Source organism: Musca autumnalis, unplaced genomic scaffold, assembly GCF_047663935.1.
Source record: "Musca autumnalis isolate F117 unplaced genomic scaffold, ASM4766393v1 scaffold_1, whole genome shotgun sequence".
Lineage (NCBI taxonomy): Eukaryota > Metazoa > Arthropoda > Insecta > Diptera > Muscidae > Musca > Musca autumnalis.
Genome location: NW_027411644.1, coordinates 132602993 through 132625162, shown reverse-complemented (window position 1 = coordinate 132625162; position 22170 = coordinate 132602993). Strand labels below are relative to the sequence as shown.

Here is a 22170-nt window from a genome sequence, read left to right as displayed (position 1 = left end):
CTTTTTAGGGCGAAGATCATTTTTTTATGATTTTTGTTAATTTTCTCGTTTTAGAGTTAAGCTTGATGATCTGAAATTATTTGCAAGTGAAAAAGGAAAGCCAAAGACTCGAACCCACATAGTCACCAAATTACGTTACCTGGTTTCATTGGTGGTAAAGCAAATCTTCGGACGTATCGACTATGTAATGGCTTCTCTGTCCTAGAACTTATCGTTTTTCAAATGCAAATGTGTTTTTGTACATTAACGCGGATACTTGGCCACAGAAATGTATTTTCTTGTTTAATTACAAATGGTTGCAGCATTTTAGGAAACTTTTAATTGTTTTTACCGTTAGAATTTGCACATCTCAAGCACAAATGCAATTTTGTGCATTCGCACGAAGTCAAATTCTAACGAGTAAAATTCACGCCACTTTGCAACACCTAGCTTACTCGTTACTTTGTACGATCACTTTTTTGGATATTCGTCTACTAAGCAACACCATTTGTAAATAAAAAGGTAAAGATATCGTTTTCCAAACAATATTTCTTCAATAAAGGATTTTCAATTTCTTTTATATAATCGAACTGATACTGATGTTTTACTTTTTTCTTTTCCTCGGAAACAGTAATTTTGTTATTTTATAACAAAATTTTGGAAATTTGTACTTTTTTGTTTATGGGAAAAATTATGTCGCTACTTGTACATTTTATGTCAGATTTAGTCGCCTATCCAACGGTTCTTCTACCAGAAATGAAGTCACGCAAGCAAGAAAAAATCATTGTGTTTCTACCTTTATAATATCAAAGAGTGCAGCTCGATAATTGGGGTCTTCCTTTTTATTACAGAGTCTGACCGACGCTTCGAGCTTCGTAAAACACCAATTGTTTAGAAGTTGTACTTGTCTGATATTCAGGAATTGTAAAAAAACATTACGACGAGAGTTGGTCGTGATTTCGAATCCCCGACAACGTCAAGCCTGTTATTAATAATAAATCGTATATATTTAAAAAAATGTGTACGAATAAAAAAATAATCGCTATTAGATCGTTAGATGCCGGTGAGAAGATTGGATCTTTCACGACTTCCTTTGCATGAGTTCAAACGCTTATGAAAAGATCGGAACTTTCAGGACTTCCTTTGAATCAATGCTAAAGATCCCATGAAATCACGTCATCACAAAGAACCCCTTTCTTCAAATTTTGCTGGCATTTTTGAAATAAAGCAGTTTTATAACGTTTCATTAAATAAAATCATAAAATTAGGCGTCCTTAGATCGAATACCCCACTACAGCAAATTCATGATTTTACTCTAGTATTGAACTCGACCTAGAAAAGCATAATTGCATGATTTTTTCAATGAAATCCCCTCTAGTATGGACCGGGACTTACTGGCCAGAGCAATAGCTGTGAAAATACCAGTAAAAGTTGGTAAACGAGATTTGCAAGCGGATAAAAAACAACATTTCCAAATTTCTAGCACAAATTTTAAAGAACTTAGTATCAACGAAATGTAATATAAAGAATTCTTATTTACAAATATACCTGTGCATACCGCAATTAAAATCATAACGGAAAAATGGGACCAAATAAAAAAACCACACCACAATCCCAAGAAAACTCTTCCTTCAACTTTTACAATTCTGCCTCAAGGACAACAACTATTTTGTATTCAATGATAAAATATGTAATCAAATTTTCGGGGTGCCAATGGGAAATTCCTTTTCATCTACAATCACAGATATAGTTTTAGACACTTACTTGACGACACCATAGCTGAGCTACAACACAAGGACATAAATATCAAATACATAACCAAATATGTACAGTGAATCACAGTCAAAAGTATCCACTTCACTTTCTTTAATTAAAACTGCGATTTCTAAGAGTTAATTAATGATAGCGTTTTCATTCTTTTTTTATAATGTTACATTAGTGTCTTACCTTAAATATTATAAAATAAAATTAACAAAACAAATAAAATTAACAAAAATATGTATGTGATTTGTGCTCGGGCTCATATATTGATAAAATTGGAATGTTGTCCCAAATCCCATTTTTTCAGCGCCTAAATTTCAAATTATCCTTTCAGAATGTTTAAATAATACATCTTATCCTTAATTCCTTCGACAAAGACACGATTTCCTACACCGGAAGACTTATACAACGCCATACCACAACAGAGTCTTCTCTGTGCTTTACTTTTGAAATTGCGTGTTTGGGGTCCAAGGCGGTATTTGCCCTATGACATACCTTAATTGGTCCATATGACCAAAACAGGTTAAAGTTGTCTTCATTGCTTTCATTGGCAGCCTGTTTTGGTCATATGGACCAATTAAGGTGTGTCATAGGGCAAATAGCGCCTTGGACCCTAAACACACAATTTCAACAGTAAAGCACAGAGGAGACTCTGTTGTGGTATGGCATTGTATGAGTGCTTCCGGTGTAGGAAATCGTGTCTTTATCGAAGGAATTAAGGATAAGATGTATTATTTAAATATTCTGAAAGGATAATTTGAAATTTAGGCGCTGAAAAAATGGGATTTGGGACAACATTCCAATTTTATCAATATATGAGCCCGAGCACAAATCACATACATATTTTTCCAAAATGGATGCTATGTGACTGTCCAAAAGTGATTCAAACACGTCCCCGATCCCCGGATTTGAATCCTATAGATAATTTATGGATTATTTTGGAGGCAAATATAAAAAATCGTAACATCTAAAGTATAGGAACCCTGAAATATGCCTTGTAAGAAGAATGGGGAAAATTCCGATATCTTGCCCCGAAAACATAGTTAAATTTTTGCCAAAAAGGCTAAAAGCTGTAAAGGATAACAAAGTATGTCATACCAAGGGCTGAAAACCTAAAAAATCCTTTTTTGTTTCATGAAACTTTTAGAGTGCATACTTTTCATTGTGAGGTAGAAATCGATGTTGTGTAACCATTTTTATTTTTTTATCTAAATTTACCTGAATTTCGTTAATTTTATTTTATTATATTTAAGTTAAGACACTAATGCAAAAATATAAAAAGGAATGAAATCGCTATCATTAACCAATTCTTAGCAATCTCAGTTTTAATGAAAGGAACTGAAGTGGATACTTTTGACTGTGATTCACTGTATATGATATTTTAGCAATAATCAAAAAGGACGATGCGGAAACAATTCTTAACACTTTAAACAAGTTTCACAATAAAATTCAGTTCACATTAGAGGTCGAGAAGGAATAATCAATACCAGCCAAGATCATCCATATACGTTAACGTGACTACAACAACAACACACGTTCTCTTTTTTTCCTTATCTGCCGTGGTTTAGCAAAGGAAAGACACTCTCAGAGAGACAAATGAACAAAATATTTTGAGCATCAATGATCTATACCAAACCCGTTCGTTAGTCTGTGTTTAGACCATAGCCGACCAAGAAGAGCGAGCGCTTAAATTGTTTATGTGTGGGTAAAATTACACTGACAGAACAGGGTGATGATTTTCATATTGAGTGTGAAATGAAAAATATATTGTTGGCGCGTTCGCTTTGTATGACTTAAATTAAAAATAATATAAATAACTTCATAATTTGAAAAGTATTTTTCTTCATATGTTAATTTTTTTAAAGAGAAAAACAAATTGTATATAAAATGATTTTTTAAGACTTTCTAAGCATACATACATTTTTTATTGTTGCATTGCAGACGAGGCATTCTGCGTCATTAAAAATATTAATACAAAACAAAAATCATTTTCAAATTCTTTCCTCCACATATTTGCTGTACAACTGCAAAATCTTTTCTGTGTACCCAAAAATAAACAAATAAAGCGGCATCAACCTGCTTGCATGAAATTCAGTACAAGACTGAAGTAAAAAAATCAAAACATTTGCTCTCTTACTTTGCGTTCGGGTCGCGTGTGTGTGATTTGCCGAAAAACTTCGTAACCAAATCAATACCCACGAACGGGTTTGGTTTAGACCAGCCAAGATCACCCATATACGTTAACGTGACTGCAACAACATATGTTCTCTTTATTCTCATCTGTCGTGGTTTAGCAAAGGAAAGACTCGCTCAGAGAGACTAATGCACAAAATATTTTGAGCATCACCGGTTTAGACACACAAATTTCTCGGGAAAGTAAATTAAGTTTTTGGGAGAGAGCGGAGAGGAAAGAGCTCCTCAATACTCTTTCCTACCCCCTATTGCCTAAAAAACTGAATTTACTTTCCCGTGTGTCTAAACACGGACTTAGTATTGATATGGTTACGAAGTTTTTCGGCAAATCACACACACGCGACCCGAACGCAAGGTAAGAGAGCAAATGTTTTGATTTTTTTACTTCAGTCTTGTATTGAATGTCATGCAAGCAGGTTGATGCCGCTTTATTTGTTTTTTTTTTTTTTTTTTTTTTTTTGGTACACTGAAAAGATTTTGCAGTTGTACAGAAAATATGTGGAGGGAAGAATTTGAAAATGATTTTTTGTTTTGTATTAATATTTTACCTTAGGAGTCATTATAATACGCATACAAAATATCATTTAATGACGGGAAATATGCGAAAAAAATAATATGCCAGCTTAAAGATAATTTAACAAATAAAAGACAAAGGCAATTAGGATAATGCCACAATCAAGGCCTCATATAAGATTGCTTTGGAATTGGCCAAGAAATGTAGACCTTTTGAAGATGGGGGGTTTTTTAAAGAAGTTTTAATGTCAGTATTACCTTTTTTTGGAGATACTGGTAGAAAAATGCTAAAACCCTAAGAAATCCTTTTTGCTTCGTAAAACTTTTAGAGTGGATAATTTTCACTGCGAGGTAGAAATCGATGTTGTTTAACAATTTTTATTTTTTTATCTAAATTTGCCCGAATTTCGTTAATTTTATTTTATTATATTTAAGTCAAGACCCTAATGTAAAAATATAAAAAATAACGAAATCGCTATCATTAATTAACTCTTAGCAATCGCAGTTTTAATAAAAGAAACTGAAGTGGATACTTTTGACTGTGATTCACTGTATATTATTTTTAATTTTAGTCATACAAAGCGAACGCGGCAACAATATTTTTTTTCTATTTGAAAATTTTCCTTTTTTAGGCGAAGATCATTTTTAGTATTAATATTTTTTTTAATTTATTAATCGAGATTTTTTATGATCTATAATGCAAATGAAAAAGGAAAGCCGACGATTCGAACACACCCACCACTATGTTTGGCTCTGAACGCTAACACGCCGTGACAACTTTTTTCCTGTGTTTTTCATTTCACACTCAATATGAAAATCATCACCCTGTTCTGTTCTGTCAGTGTAATTTTACCCACACAAACAATTTAAGCGCTCGCTCTTCTTGGTCGGCTATGATCTATACCATATTTAGACGTTAAATTGATTCGAACCAATGATACTGTTACGGAATTAGGGTTTTGATCCCTTGTATACGTTGTTTTATTGACTGATACGATTTCTACCAAATAAAACAGGGTTCGTTTTAGATTTCGATTCTACAATGTTTTATTAACTTAACTTCAGTTTTCTCACACACGACTTTACTTCAATTGGTCTCAACTTAACTTCTTTACTTACACTTTAGGCTTAAGATCGCTTTCAATTCAAAAAAACTAACTCCCAGCTTTTCCTTTCCCGTATTTATACATATGTGCTCGCTGCTACATAGACTGTTCTAGTCTCCTTGATCTAGGAGCTTCTAAAATGTTCCGACGAACTGCTAACCAGTTGGCAAATACACACATGTACGCAATGCAAACTGACCGGTGAGTGTTTAAAACTAAGGGGCTGTTTAGTAAATAAGGAAGAGGAGAAGGGGTTACAATGCAGAAGCATAATCGAATGGTTAATGTAAATAGAACGAGTACAACAACAATAGCTAAGTAAACAGTGTAAATTAAGACTAATCGATAATTTCATAATTGCAGTAATATTTGCTGTTGCAGTAATAAATAAGAGAAAAGCCGTACAACAATAACAAGATAAAAGCAACAAAGAGAAGTTGTGATTGGAATTCGTATAATGTAATTGTTGTTGTAAATTTGATTTAAATGAGCTAAATGCTTAATACAAAAATTTACGTTACAATTCAATTTCATAAATTAATAGAAATTCGCCTTAATTACTTAAATGATTAAATAAATCAATAAAACAGCAAGTAAATCAAAATTTGTTTAATTCTATACATATACGATAAGCACCAGTGTTCGAAATTTCGAACACCATTTTCCGGGAAAACGAAAATCGGAAATTTGTTTAGTAGAGTTGTACAATCTAGTTCATTTGAAAGATCTAGTTCAATAGCTCAGCTCTTTTAACTGAACTAGTTCAGTAATCTAGCTCATGGTTCACTATCCAGTTCAATCATTCGGATCAGAATCGTTCACGAGCTCTTAATCGTTCTCTTGATAAAAAGACACATACACAGTCTTACATAAGTATACGTACGCCCCATAAATCTCGGGTTTTAGAAAAAGTAATGATATTTATGAAATTCCAAGTACACAGGTTTATTTCGTCTCACTAATAAACAATATTTAATACAACAAAAGTATATTCCATAATATAAACAACGGTAAATTTTACAAAAACCAAAAAATGATACTTACAAAAGTATACATACGCCCCAAGGAAATATGAGTATTATCGTACAATTTATGGAATTAACAGCAAAATTTATACATTTTATTGTTTTGGCGAATGTGTCTGGGTGTCCGAGATATATTTTACAGAAAAAAAATTAATTTTGGGGTGTTAAATGCCGTTATTTAATGCTAAACTTCTTGTATAGCTCGTTAAAGCGGACCCTTGCCGATTTCTTTCCGTTTTAGGTATTTGAGTACACAAAATCCACAATATTAGTGTCAGATTATTGATTTTGATATCCTAGAAAGCTTTTTAGTTGACCTTGTGCATAACACACCTTCCTGGGTGTCGATAAATTCACATTTTTCCTGGGATATCTCAGGAAGTTAATAGATTCCTCGGAATTTTTGGCTCAAATTACATACAGAAGACCTTGAATTGTGTTTTAATATGGTGTTATATAATCATTGGACACCAATTGTATTAGAAATGTACAATTATCCGATACTTTCCGACCCTATATTGACGGTAATGGTTATAATACGAAAACTACGTTGTTCACAGTGTAAATTTCATGCTTTTTGGTAGTGATTATATTTTGATGCTTTGGGAGCAGGTTTTTAACAGAATATTTCACATTTTCGATTCAATTGGTGTCCAAGGATTATATAACACCATATTAAAACACAATTCAAAGTCTTCTGTATGTAATTTGAGCCAAGAATTCCGAGGAATCTATTAACTTCCTGAGATATCCCAGGAAAAATGTGAATTTATCGACACCCAGGAAGGTGTGTTATGCACAAGGTCAACTAAAAAGCTTTCTAGGATATCAAAATCTATAATCTGACACTAATATTGTGGATTTTGTGTACTCAAATACCTAAGACGGAAAGAAATCGGCAAGGGTCCGCTTTAACCAGCTATACAAGAAGTTTGGCATTAAATAACGGCATTTAACACCCAAAAATTATTTTTTTTCTCTAAAATATATCTCGGACACCCAGACACATTCGCCAAAACAATAAAATGTATAAATTTTGCTGTTAATTCCATAAATTGTACGATAATACTCATATTTCCTTGGGGCGTATGTATACTTTTGTAAGTATCATTTTTTGGTTTTTGTAAAATTTACCGTTATTTATATTATGGAATATACTTTTGTTGTATTAAATATTGTTTATTAGTGAGGCGAAATAAACCTGTGTACTTGGTATTTCATAAATATCATTACTTTTTCTAAAACCCGAGATTTATGGGGCGTACGTATACTTATGTAAGACTGTGTACATACATACATCAAATAGGAACAAACTTTAGAATAGTATAATTAAACTACAAAAATATTATATTTAGATATTTTTATTCCATTCATAAAGAAAGATTAAGTTTAGAAAACATCCTTCGAAAAAAATGTAATTACAATTTCATTTAAGTGGCTGGCAAAAAATCTTACGTTGTGTGTTTGTAGAAATTATCACTGTATGTATGTTTCTTTCTATTTTCTCTATTTTCTATCCAAAACAAGGCACATTGAATAGGTAATGGATTCGATATATTGGGATACGATGTGTTTAAAATGCTCTTAAATTTTTTTATTACAATGGGGGATGACACTTCACATTGATCCAAAACATAAACAAAACTTATTACATTACGAAGGCGTAACTTAGCACAGAGGACGGCGTGACTTTATGAAAGAAATTGACGGATCAGAAGCTGAGTCGGCACTTATAGAGCTCCAAAAGGAACCGAACGCATTTGCTATGGTCTCCGGATGTGTAACGGGGTTATACTGTAAACATGAATTTAGGATTAACATTGAATTTAGGATTTCTTAAAGTTGAAACTTTACTCCATAGGTGGCGTATATCCAAGTCAATCGTTTGGCAAGTTTGCATTCTCCTTTAACCAAAGCACATATCCTTCTGTAAATTTTCTGTGATTCGAATTAACTTTGCTATTTCACTATTAAACCAAATTGGTTTCGCACTATTTTTCGGCATACAACTGATTGGTATCGCTTCGTTAGCCGATTTTTGTTGTTATGCTACCAATTTCGTTGGGAAGTCCATACTTAGCCAGATATGGACCTCTGAATTTCCGAAAATCAGATCAGATGAGGAGCGTCAGTTGCCACGACAAACCAGAGGACTATTCTGGCCCAATTACGCTCAGGTTGGTCATCGATCCTGGACACATATAGAGCCAGAATAATACCGGGAACTGAAGACGCCTGCCCATATTGTCGTCAAAGTCCACACAATACAGCACACCTTTCTCGTTGCCCAAATGCACCCACGAGACTACGCCCAATAACCCTATGGAACAGGCCAGTTGAAGTTGCTAACTTCCTGCACCTGCCCACCAACACTCAGCAATAGCCAATAATAATTACGATATTCATACTAACAGCACACATCACCCATCCATTCACCCACAACACCTTCACTAACATCATACATAAACAAACGATCATATCCCCCATCCTTTCCTAAAATACACACCATAGAGTTTGGGGTCGGGAATTCTCGGGATTTCCCGGGAAAATTTTTTGAAAAGCATGTATAAGTCATATATTTGCGATATTGTTATTTAATGTTGGAAATATATTGGAATAGCGATAATACGTGACCCGATTATTCGTAATTCTTGATAATTTGTATCAAGCTGCAGGTCCATTCTAAAAATCGCGATAATTCATATTGTTTAAGTTAGAATTGATTCTACAACTTTTAATTGGCCCTATGAATTGCATAGGTATATTCGTTGAAATCTCCTCATTCCTATTTATTACACCCCTGTAATAGTATGAGAGATTTCAACGAATATTCACTTGACAACCGCCCTCTTGAAGCATCTATGCAGATGTCAACACAACAAAACATAAACAAACAAAACAAAAAATTGATCGATCAGCTTGACTTGCAAGCAACACCCGCGCTTTATCGTAAGCATTGTACATATCGTTGTACTTAATTCTTAAAGGTAATATTGTTTACCATCAATAAATACGGCAATCGAGCCAAACCTTTTATTAAAACTATCGTGTTTTATTTTCTATTTCTTTTCTTTTTATACCGACGGCCACTCGTACGCATTGGGCGTACTGGCTCCATTGGGGAGCCTCGATACACTTGTTCCCCCAAGTCCCTATAGTGCGGACTAAACATTTGGTCGCTTCGGGCCGAATAAACATTTGATCCAATCGAGCCGGATATTCCAGTTGGCATAATTTTGGAAACCATTACAGTCCACAATCCCATTGGAGCTTACTATTATTGGTACGTATAGTGCATAGTGAGCATCAAAATAAATAAAAATACAAGTGTTCGTTTGTTTGTTTGGTCGTTTTACAACGTCATCGATTCCCTTTCTTGTCGGTCGGTCAAAGTCCAAATCGTGGACATACATGCGGGAATAAGAAACCAAAACAAAAATAATAATTTTCGTTTTAAAAATTTCGCATTTGTTTTTGTTCTTCGAAATTGTCATTTACTTTTTTTTGTTGTTGCAAAAAGTGTAGAAAATATTCCCTAATATATTCCTAATCTACATTGATTTCGTTTTGGTTATCATTAGTAGTGTAAATATTCAAACATATATTCATAAATACACTGCTTACATATTTACCCTGCACGGCCTATTCGTGGTCCCTTCTATGCTGGTACACACACGTTTGTATTGATACATACTCCAGCATCGTCGTTCTGTTGCTCTGTCCAGTCGGTCAGCCAGTCAGTTGCATGCGAATGTATACACAGACGCATGTACGCATAAATATTGCATTTTTGGGCATTCCTCTTTCTGTCGTGTCCGTTTTTATTGCACAGTAACCCGCCGGTGTATTATTACACAGTACCCGGTCAGTAAATTAGTACTGTGACACATATTATTATATTTTATAGTAAATATAATAAATCGGTGTCAGGGAACTGTTTAATACAATTTTTGGACATTTTGGAATTGCGTGCACCCTACAATTGGTCAATTGGACCTTTTCTTGTGTAGGGAGTTATTTAAAAATATTTATTGTGATGCATATAATTTCTTAGAATTTCAATATAGTTTGAAATTTTCCTTGCATTTTTGGACACAAATACGCCACATTCGGTGGCTATTTGTATAAATTCGATACTGCACGCACCCTACAGTCGCTCAATTGGATTTGTTCTTGTGTAGGGAGCTTTTTACTCGAATTTTGTATTTTTTTTGGAATTTCAATATAGTTTGAAATTTGTGTTGAATTTTTGGACCCAAAAACACTACAATCGGTGCTTATTTGTAAATATTTGATATTGCGTGCACCCTACAATTGTACTTTTCCTTGTTCACGGCGTATTTTAGCCATATTTTTAGCGAATTTTGTAATTTTTGTCTGAAATTTAGATTTTGTTCAAATTTCTTGTTGCACTTTTGCTCAAATATACACTACATTCGGTAGTTATTTGTGGATTTTTGGTTCACATTAGATATTTATTATTGGTGTTACTCCAAAATAACATATTATTAAATGATAATTTACAACTTTTACATAGACTTTGGAATTAAAATATTGGTTTTAAATTCTAAGGCACTTTGATTGGTCAGAGGCAATTGCTAATTGTATTTTTGTTTGCGAAATTTAGTGAATTTTTTTTTAAATTTTGAATATCGTTTCGAATTTAAGATTGCGATTTTAAATTAGCACGCTACAATTGGTAGCTTGAGAATTTCTCCTTTTGTGGAAAATATTTTAGTGTGCATTTTAGCGATATTAAATATAGTTTAAAATTTTCAATCGGAAAATTTCCGCTACAATTGCCAAAGATAATCCTGTTGGATGTTTCATTGATTTTCGTTGAGAAATCAGTTTATTTGGTTAAATATATCATTTAATCAAACTTATCTTTTCTTCAGTGTTTTGATATTTTATTTCTGGATAAAATTGAGTTTGTCGCACATTATTTTCTAGTCATTTCGTTGACATTATTATTAGTTGAACTCTGTTTACGATTTTGTTGATTTTGATTTGTCTGCAATCTGTGCACTAAAAATGGCTTTCACTCCTATGACTTTATTCATTCTTGCTTCTAAGTCTATCGTGACTTTCGCCGCAAACCTCAGCGCATTAAAAGAAGAGGACATTGACTTTTTTGACCTTGAAGTTAGGAGTGAAGAAATTGGAAAATTGTGGAAGAACTTACAGGAAGCTTTTAATAAATGCCTCTCTTCTATAGAAAATCCCGAAAAACTAAATATCATTCAAGAAAAGTATAAGGAGACGCATCAAAAATGTATAAATTGTTCGTCAACAATTAATAGATTGTTGTTAAAGTTTAGTAGTTCTGCTAAAATGTCCCCGTACTCATTGGAAAATAGTTCGGTAGATTCCTTAACGGAGCATCCCGGTGATATTTCTTCGAAAATCCTGTCGTGTGATGCAAATGTTAAAGACCTGAGTTTGTCGTCCCACACTTCTCGTGATGTGGGTACCCGGGTATCTAATTCTACAATATCGAATATTGAGAAACCTAGAGCAGGCCCAAACTTCATGGTTGATCTTCCAAATTTTAATAGCAATCATAATCTTGCGATACCTCCTTTGGATGTTGAAGTTTTCGATGGAAACTTTCTTAACTGGCCCACTTTCAGAGATTTGTTCAGTGCGGTTTATATAAATAACTCCCAGTTGACAGATATTGAGCGCTTGTGTCATCTGGTGGGTAAAACTAGTGGTGAGGCTCGAGAAATCGTCTCGAAGTTTCCTCTGACTCATAGAAGTTTCGACCTTGCGTGGAATGCATTGAATTCCACATTTAATAATCCACGGTTGCTCGTCCACAATCAATTAAAATCTTTGTTTTCGCTTCCTGTGTTGGATCAGGAAACTAGTTTGGGACTTAAGTCTATTCAACGCGGGATCAATAGTTGCCTTTCGGCAATGGCAATTTATGAAATACCTACGGATAATTGGGATCCGATCGTGGTTTTCATTTGTTTACAAAAATTGCCTAAGATCACACACGCTTTATGGGAGCAAAGTGTGACAAATAAGTCTCGTCTTTCAACTTGGAAAGAATTAGATGCATTCTTGACAGAGAGAATTCGAACTCTTCTGTGTTTGCATGAAATGAGAAGTGTTGGCACTTTGTATAATTCGATTTGTAAAGTGTCTCCTAAATCTTGTACTTCTCCTCACTCTTCTCCCAGTCCCACACACTTTTCGGCACCTCTTCGTTCGTTTCCTAATTCTTGTTGCGTTCTTTGTTCAGAGCAACAACACAAATTAAATATTTGTCAGCGGTTTGTAAATTGTACACCGTTGGAGAGATACAAATTGGTTAAAAGGCATCGTTTGTGTGTGAATTGCAATCAGAAGGGACACGAAGTCAAAAATTGTGCTAGTCGTTGTTGTCGAAAGTGCAACCAGAGACATCACACTCTGTTGCACAGAGATCGCTCTATGGTGAGCAGTCCGAGTCAAATTGTGACTCCCAGAAGTTCGAAGTTGTCTGCTTCAGCTTCCACTTTTCGGCCTAGAACTCTAAATGGTAGTTGTACTTCTTCTTCAGCTTTTAGCACTCCTTCGACATCGGAAGATAATGTAGTACGACAATCCTTCCACGTTACGCAGGAAAGAAAAGTTCTATTGGGAACAGGACTGGTGAATATCGTTCATCAGGGATCTTCTTTTCCTGCTAGGGCGCTGATCGACCCGGCTTCTGAGTCGTCTTTAATTTCGGAAAGACTTCAGAAGGATCTGAAACTCCAGGTTCAGTCCACGAAATCGTCAATCATTGGAGTTAATAGTACTGTCGCAGCTACATGTCGTAAAAGTTGTTCATTGAAACTTTGTAGTCGTGTGGACAGGTCGTCTACTTTTGAGACTTCGGCGTTGGTAGTAGATTCCATATCGAGAAATCTTCCAACCTTTTCGGTCACTTCGGACCTTAAGTCGGATTTGTCGAATATAGTTTTGGCAGATCCTCAATTCGGCGAATCGCGCCCAATAGATATTTTGATAGGAGCAGATTTGTACTCGAAGATAATTAAAAATCATTCTCTTCGACTTTCGTCCGGTTCGCTGCTCGCTCAAAATACAACATTTGGATGGATTGTTACGGGTCCTGTCACTTAAATTTGGTTTTTCGTAACTCGTACGGAAAAATAGTTGTAAAGCGGCCCCAAACAAACATAACGAACGTTAGCTCACGTTGCACTATCGTTCGCAGGGTCCCTAATGGCCCTTTCGTTAGCCAGGTCTATAGTGATCTGCACAACAGCTGGGTCCCTAATGGCCCAGTCACTTGAATGGTCCCTCATGACCATATTTACCGCGGGGTCCCTAATGGCCCGATCGTTTAGTTTGTAAGTTTAACGCATGGTCCCTAATGGCCATTTTACCGCGGGGTCCCTAATGGCCCGGGTCCCTCATGGCCCATCGTTTAGCATGTAAGAATGTTTTTGAAAAAATGAAATGCTAAAAACAAAGAAAAAATCAAAATCGTTTGAAAGAAAAAATGTAAAAGGTTATGCTCACGCCTGCACTATACATACTAATGCTGAATGCTTTTCTATCGTATTTGTTAAAACATCTGGATGTTTCAAGGGAGGCGGCAAATGTTTAAGTTAGAATTGATTCTACAACTTTTAATTGGCCCTATGAATTGCATAGGTATATTCGTTGAAATCTCCTCATTCCTATTTATTACACCCCTGTAATAGTATGAGAGATTTCAACGAATATTCACTTGACAACCGCCCTCTTGAAGCATCTATGCAGATGTCAACACAACAAAACATAAACAAACAAAACAAAAAATTGATCGATCAGCTTGACTTGCAAGCAACACCCGCGCTTTATCGTAAGCATTGTACATATCGTTGTACTTAATTCTTAAAGGTAATATTGTTTACCATCAATAAATACGGCAATCGAGCCAAACCTTTTATTAAAACTATCGTGTTTTATTTTCTATTTCTTTTCTTTTTATATCGACGGCCACTCGTACGCATTGGGCGTACTGGCTCCATTGGGGAGCCTCGATACACTTGTTCCCCCAAGTCCCTATAGTGCGGACTAAACATTTGGTCGCTTCGGGCCGAATAAACACATATAAAATACATACATTAGGTTCTCTCGATAATTAATGTTTTTTTTTCTGGAATTCGAAGTCTGTATAACCTCAAATAATTTTTATTTTTAGAGGGCCACGTCAAAGAATACTCTTTTTGAAGGCATTTCCTTGTTGTTCCAGTCGAAATTTTTATTGATGGCATTCTTGAAGGATATTAATTTAATAAGATATAAAAGCTTTGATCGATTCGAATTGTGGTTTACTCCAAAATTATTGTATGCAATATTAAAAACTGTGTAATGTTTAAGTGGTAAATCGAGTATATTAAGATTAGAAGTCAGTAATAACTACCCAGCAAAATTAATTGGAAGTAGTGCAATGTAGACTAGTTCTTTCACGGCATGTTTTGATGCAGTGCTAACAGAGTCGTGAAAAAGGCACTCTATTCCCCACATTTTATGAGCATTCAGATGCGATCCAACGAATGACATCCACTTCTCACATTTTAACTGCATCCGGATGCAGTTCAATTCGGTGTCGTGAAAAATGCACTCCAATTCCTTACATTTTAACCGCATATACACAATACAGCACACCTTTCTCGTTGCCCAAATGCACCCACGAGACTACGCCCAATAACCCTATGGAACAGGCCAGTTGAAGTTGCTAACTTCCTGCACCTGCCCACCAACACTCAGCAATAGCCAATAATAATTACGATATTCATACTAACAGCACACATCACCCATCCATTCACACACAACACCTTCACTAACATCATACATAAACAAACGATCTTATCCCCCATCCTTTCCTAAAATACACACCATAGAGTTTGGGGTCGGGAATTCTCGGGATTTGCCGGGAAAATTTTTTGAAAAGCATGTATAAGTCATATATTTGCGATATTGTTATTTCATGTTGGAAATATATTGGAATAGCGATAATACGTGACCCGATTATTCGTAATTCTTGATAATTTGTATCAAGCTGCAGGTCCATTCTAAAAATCGCGATAATTCATATAAAATACATACATTAGGTTCTCTCGATAATTAATGTTTTTTTCTGGAATTCGAAGTCTGTATAACCTCAAATAATTTTTATTTTTAGAGGGCCACGTCAAAGAATACTCTTTTTGAAGGCATTTCCTTGTTGTTCCAGTCGACATTTTTATTGATGGCATTCTTGAAGGATATTAATTTAATAAGATATAAAAGCTTTGATCGATTCGAATTGTGGTTTACTCCAAAATTATTGTATGCAATATTAAAAACTGTGTAATGTTTAAGTGGTAAATCGAGTATATTAAGATTAGAAGTCAGTAATAACTACCCAGCAAAATTAATTGGAAGTAGTGCAATGTAGACTAGTTCTTTCACGGCATGTTTTGATGCAGTGCTAACAGAGTCGTGAAAAAGGCACTCTATTCCCCACATTTTATGAGCATTCAGATGCGATCCAACGAATGACATCGACTTCTCGCATTTTAACTGCATCCGGATGCAGTTCAATTCGGAGTCGTGAAAAATGCACTCCAATTCCTTACATTTTAACCGCATTCGAATGCGATCCAGCATTGACATCCTTTTCTCACATTTTAACGGCATCCGGATGCAGTCCAAATAAAGTCGTGAAAGGCACTCCGTTCAATACATTTTATTAGCAGTTGTAAGAGGTCCCTACAAGTACATAAGTCAGTTTGTACATCCCAATTTGTTCGTCCAAAAACAGAAAAAAAAAACATTTCCAAAAATTTGTTAAAAAGGTCCTTTACGTGCAAAAATCTTTAGGTTTTACCACTTTTTACTCGAAAAGTGTTCTCTTACTTGATTCTATTAATTTTTGGATCCAAAGCATGTCATTTACATCAATGCTTTAACATGTCATTTTCACCAATGCTTTGGCATGTCATTTTCACCAACCCTTTGCAATGACTTTATCATTACGACGAGAGTTTTAACAACTTTGGTTGTGATTTCGAGTCTCCGACAACATCAAGCCTATTGTAAATAACACTGTGCAACAAAATGAAGGTGAAAGTCTGGGGCACGGAAAATTCCTGTTGGGGAAGAAAGGCCTTGGTGAGTATATTAAGAACCCCGAAGGACAGATCCGCCGTGAGTCGAACTTCCGCGTTATGGCGTGATTAAGTTTTTGCTAGAGACCATGTAAGCCATCAGGAATTAACGTTATATCTTTGTTCACTGTTGCTTTAGCTTATTTTTGAGATGACATGTCTTCAGTCGAATCGAGTGAGGATTATTTTCGTAGAGCACTTCGACCTTCTCCTCGCTTCCTTCAATGTCCTTTCCGTTCTTTATTTTAAGAGCCCTATGGGCCCTATGGGCTAGGTTCCCATTTATGAAAATAAATTGAATTGAATTACTGAAAAATACCACAATATGACGTTTTTCAGCTTCGAAATGTTCTGCAAAAATGTCGCTCAGAAATTTTTTTTTATTAGCAGTTGTTGGATGTCCCTACAAGTACATAAGTCCGTTTGTACATCCCTGAAATGCGTACAAAAACAGAAAAACATTTTCAAAAATTTGTTGTAAAAGCTCCGTTCCTTTATGTAACCTCCGCAAATTAGTCAGGAAGAATTGAACTACTCCAAGTTACATATAACTTTACCATTTTTGATTGCATCTTAAAACTAAATAAAAACACGTTCCGAAGAGTGCCTTCAAATTTACATCCAAAGCACTGCATCAAAACACGTGCTTTGGATGCAAATTGGACTGCATCCTATTCTACCCTAAAGGGTTAGTTAAAATGCGATTCCAAATGGTTAGTTAAAATGCAATGCCAAAGGGTTAGTTAAACTGCAGTGCTAATGGAGTTCATCTTTCAGTAGTCACGGTCTTGTAAAAATCATGAGTGAAAATGCATAATTTAATGCACATCCAAATCACTTACTTGTACATATGATTTAACTACTTCTTTGGAGGCAAACTTTTTGCTGGGTATGAATGTTCATATAAGTACGCCTCTATATCCTTGATACCACCGGGTTGCAATTGTGAAGCCTTGTACACAAAAGGTCAGCCGTGTAAAAAGTTGTTATAAACGGCTGACCTTTTGTGCACAAGGCTTCACAATTGCAACCCGGTGGTATCAAGGATATAGAGGCGTACTTATATGAACATTCATACCCAGCAAAAAGTTTGCCTCCAAAGATGCAGTTAAATCATTTGTACAAGTGATTTGGATGTGCATTAAATTATGCATTTTCACTCATGATTTTTACAAGACCGTGACTACTGAAAGATTCACTCCATTAGCACTGCAGTTTAACTAACCCTTTGGCATTGCATTTTAACTAACCATTTGGAATCGCATTTTAACTATCCCTTTAGGGTAGAATAGGATGCCTTCAAATTTACATCCAAAGCACTGCATCAAAACACGTAAGTTTGCGTAAGTTGAAACTTTTGTTCCATAGTGTTATGCGATATGTGTTCTGTGTTAAACGTCGTGATCATATTTCTCCTTATGTGAAAGAGTTTCTTGGCTGCACGTTTGAAAATTTTTTGAGTTTGCGGTCTATGTTATTCTTCTATAAGGTTTTTAAGTTGAAGACCCCTTTATGTGTGTTGAGTCTGTTCACGTTATCTCGTTCTGAGAGGAACAAACAGATAATTGTTCCGCAGTTGACTCCTTTTTTGGAAAAAATCGTTTTATGGTAGAATTTCGCGTGTTTATAACAATCTGCCACCATGTCTCAAGACATTTAATTCCTCCTTAAAATGTCACAAGAATAAATTATGTGCTCATTTTAATCGCAATGAAATACAGCGTTCATAAATTTTGTCTTAGTTTGTAATGATATATTGTTGCATAGCTGATTCTATTAATGATTATTTTGTTATATATTTTCATTTCTTAGCACGTTCGCGGACACCCAATTTTTTCAGAAGTTAGTTTTTTGTATTTATTAAATAATTATTAGTCCTATTACAATTTTTTATTTATTATATTATGGATATTGATAAAATTAATAGTACTATGTACTTTAATCGCAAAAACGTACGATTGTATAGAAGTAAATGACAAAAAATTGACTTTGCAAATGAATGCTATAGCATTCACGTCTGCGAACGTGTTAATTTTCATGCTTTTGCTTTTATTTATGTTTAATTCTATTCATGATAAGCTAAGAAATATTGTTAGATATAAGTAACTTAGAGTAGTTATTGTATAGCTGTTTTTGGAACCGCTCATAGCCCTATGGGCTAGGTTACTGTCTTTGTCAAATAAAAATTAAAAAAATTAATGAAGTACCCAATAGAAAATGTCTTAAGACAACATTGATGAATCGTACACGATATTTCCAATTATAAAAATATACATATAATTTTATAAATTTTATCTTACATTAATAATTCGTTCCTGAATATACTCCGGTCCAACTTTTTTGAACTTATCCGCGCCTCATTTTCTCATCACAACGTATAGAAGAGGGGGCGACCTCCCTTTTTTATGGATTCTGTAGAAAGAAAATATTATGTATGGATGTTGTACAATAACCGCTAATATAGTCTATAATCTTACCATATCCCACAGCCGCATCTTTTAAAACCTCTGGAACTTTCGGAATTCTACATAACTTCACTACCTACATGTATTAAAACTTAAATTAGTGTTAAAGTTCCTTCACATAATTATTCTGACTTACCGCTGTTTGGTTAAAGCAAACATTGACGTGATTTCAGAATTTCATGATTTTATTATCTTACATTTATTTCAAAATGAAAATTGTATATTTGAATCAATATGTGAACAATCATTTCATAGCACGCTTTTTTTTGAACATTTTTGGGTTTGTTGCCACGACACATTGCAAGACAAGGTCATGCATATTGTCGTACAAGACAATTTCAGAAATTTCGTTAACGAATCGTCGACGAAAATGTCATCAAAGACTTGATGTTATATGGGGAAATTTCATAATTTGTGTTAATATAATACAGTTCGTAATATTTTTGTTTTACACAAATAATAAATTCTTTTTATTTATTCTGGGACATTTTGCAATGGCTTGCATTTTTATTGCATCTTAGAACTGTATAAAACGCATTCCGAAGAGTGCCTTAAAACTCCATCCAAAGCACTACATCAAAACACGTGCTTTGGATGTAAATTGGTCTGCATTCTATTCTATACTAAAGGGTTAGTTAAAATGCGATTCCAAAGGGATAGTTAAAATGCAATGCTAATGGAATGCATCTTTCAGTAGTCACTCTCTTGTAAAATTCATGAGTAAAAATGCATAATTTGATGCAGTTCCAAATCACTCCCAGCAAAATTAATTGGAAGTAGTGCAATGTAGACTAGTTCTTTCACGGCATGCAGTTCTAACGAAAAAAGGCACTTATTCCCCACATTTTATGTATGTGCATTCAGATGCGATCCAACGAATGACATCCATTTCTCACATTTTAACTGCATCCGGATGCAGTCCAAATGAAGTCGTGAAAAAGGCACTCCGTTCGTTACATTTTATTAGCAGTTGTTGGAGGTCCCTACAAGTACATAAGTCCGTTTGTACATCCCTGAAATGCGTACAAAAACAGAAAAACATTTTCAAAATTTTTTTGTAAAAGCTCCGTTCCTTTACTTGCAAGAATCTTCAAGTTTTACCACTTTTTACTCGAAAAGTGCAGTTCACAACTTATGCTAATTTTACCACTTTTACCATTTTTAGAAGTAAAATAAAAGGTAACTTATGAAAAGAAAAATGTCCTAATGGAAGAAAATATAAAAACCCATTTAGCAGCCCAGCAAAAAGTTTGCCTCCAAAGAGGCAGTTAAATGATATGTACAAGTGATCTGGAAGTGCATCATATTACGCATTTTCACTCATGATTTTTACAAGAGCGTGACTACTGAAAGAGGCACTCCAACTGCACGGCATTTTAACTGACCCTTTGGCACTGCATTTAAACTGACCATCTGGCACTGCATTTCAACTGACCCTTTGTCATAGCATTTTAACTAACCCTTTGGGGTAGAATAGGAGGCAGTCCAAAGCACGTGTTTTGATACAGGCATTCTGCGGAAATTGTGCAAGCCATTACAAAATATCCCAGAACAAAAAAATGCATTTATTATTTGTGTAAAACAAAAATATTAAGAAATTTATTACATTAACACAAATTATGAAAATTCTCCATTGAATTCAATCGCAAACATGCGTGTTTCCTCCGCTATCCATTTAATCCAAGCTGAACTGTTTTTGTTTCATCTGCTAAATGGGTCTTCCCATCACCAGTTAAGTTTTCGACATGTACTCCAACAGCACTCCATTCGGAAATTTTCTTGTCGTGAGTTACCGGAAGAATGTTCACAAATTAAATATTATTTAGTTTGTATTAACAAATGTTTGGAAATGTTAACACGCTTATCTCTTTTTGTAAAATGTATCCGCTGCCTGTAGAGATGTACAAACTGATTTATGTACATGTAGGGATCTCTAACATCTGCTAATAAAATGTAGCGAACGACGTTTGGACTGCATCCGGATGCTGTTAAATTGTGACAAGTGGATGTGATTCTTTGATTGCATCCAAATGCAGTTAAAATGTGAGGACTGGAGTGCCTTTTTCACGACTCCGTTTGAACTGCATCAAAACATGCCGTGACAGAACTAGTCCACATTGCACTACTTCCAATTTATTTTGCTGGGAGATAAAGCAAGAACAGTTCAGCTTGGATTAAATGGAGAGCGGAGGAAACAAACTCAGTTGCGATTGAATTTAATGGAGCAATTTCATAATTTGTGTTAATGCAATAAAATTCTTATTATTCTTGTTTTACACAAACAATAAGTTATTTTTATCTAACACGTGCTTTGTATGCAAATTGGACTGCATCCTATTCTCATTTATTTCATTTCATTTCATTTATTTCACATGTAATCGTAGGCCTTCAGGCCCATTTGACATAAATTACAGTATGCAACAAAATTGGCTTAACCTAAATAAGGACAAACTACCCCGCGAACATTCTATTAAATGTTAACAGATTAAAAATAACTAAGATATATGTTATAAGGAGGATTTCGGAGTCGAGGTATTTTTGGCGCTACTCCGACTCCAGGCCAGTTTTTTTCACGACTCCGACTCCGAGTCGGCTCCGAGGATAAATTCCTACACCACTAAAAATGAATAAAATGGGGACAAATGTTAAACTTTTTCCTATATTTGGGCTCATATATGCTAATCTGTTTGTGTTTCCTAACATATTCTTTAGAATGCTCATTAATACTCAACTACAGAACATAAATATGAAGTAACATTCATATTATTATTATTTCTACTGAATCTTGAAAAATAGCAACAAAATACAGACTGACTTCATAAATGCAGTATGATGCGTCAAATGACATTGTCGCGACTTCATAAATGCAGCATGTCTTTTTATTGACATCGTCGCGACTTCATAAATGTCACGCGACACATCACACTGAGCTGCAATTGCCGAATTTGTGCAGTGTTTCCAAGTGGACTGCACACCAATTGACATTTCT

The 22170-nt window shown here is 34.8% G+C and overlaps 2 protein-coding genes and 1 long non-coding RNA gene across 4 annotated transcripts in view; 1 reads left to right on the top strand and 2 right to left on the bottom strand.

Moving 5' to 3' along the window:
* Pnn (desmosome associated protein-like protein pinnin) overlaps window positions 1–22170 on the bottom strand; it is a 63234-nt gene that overhangs the window by 6845 nt on the left and 34219 nt on the right. The window lies entirely within an intron of this gene.
* LOC141386463 (uncharacterized) overlaps window positions 1–22170 on the top strand; it is a 64349-nt gene that overhangs the window by 14825 nt on the left and 27354 nt on the right. The gene's annotated exons all lie outside the window — the stretch shown is intronic.
* LOC141386489 (uncharacterized) lies at window positions 18932–19467 on the bottom strand. Its single transcript, XR_012408388.1, has 3 exons — window positions 19318–19467; window positions 19194–19257; window positions 18932–19128 (listed from the first exon to the last, which is right to left on the bottom strand). It is a non-coding gene; the product is annotated as an uncharacterized lncRNA (long non-coding RNA).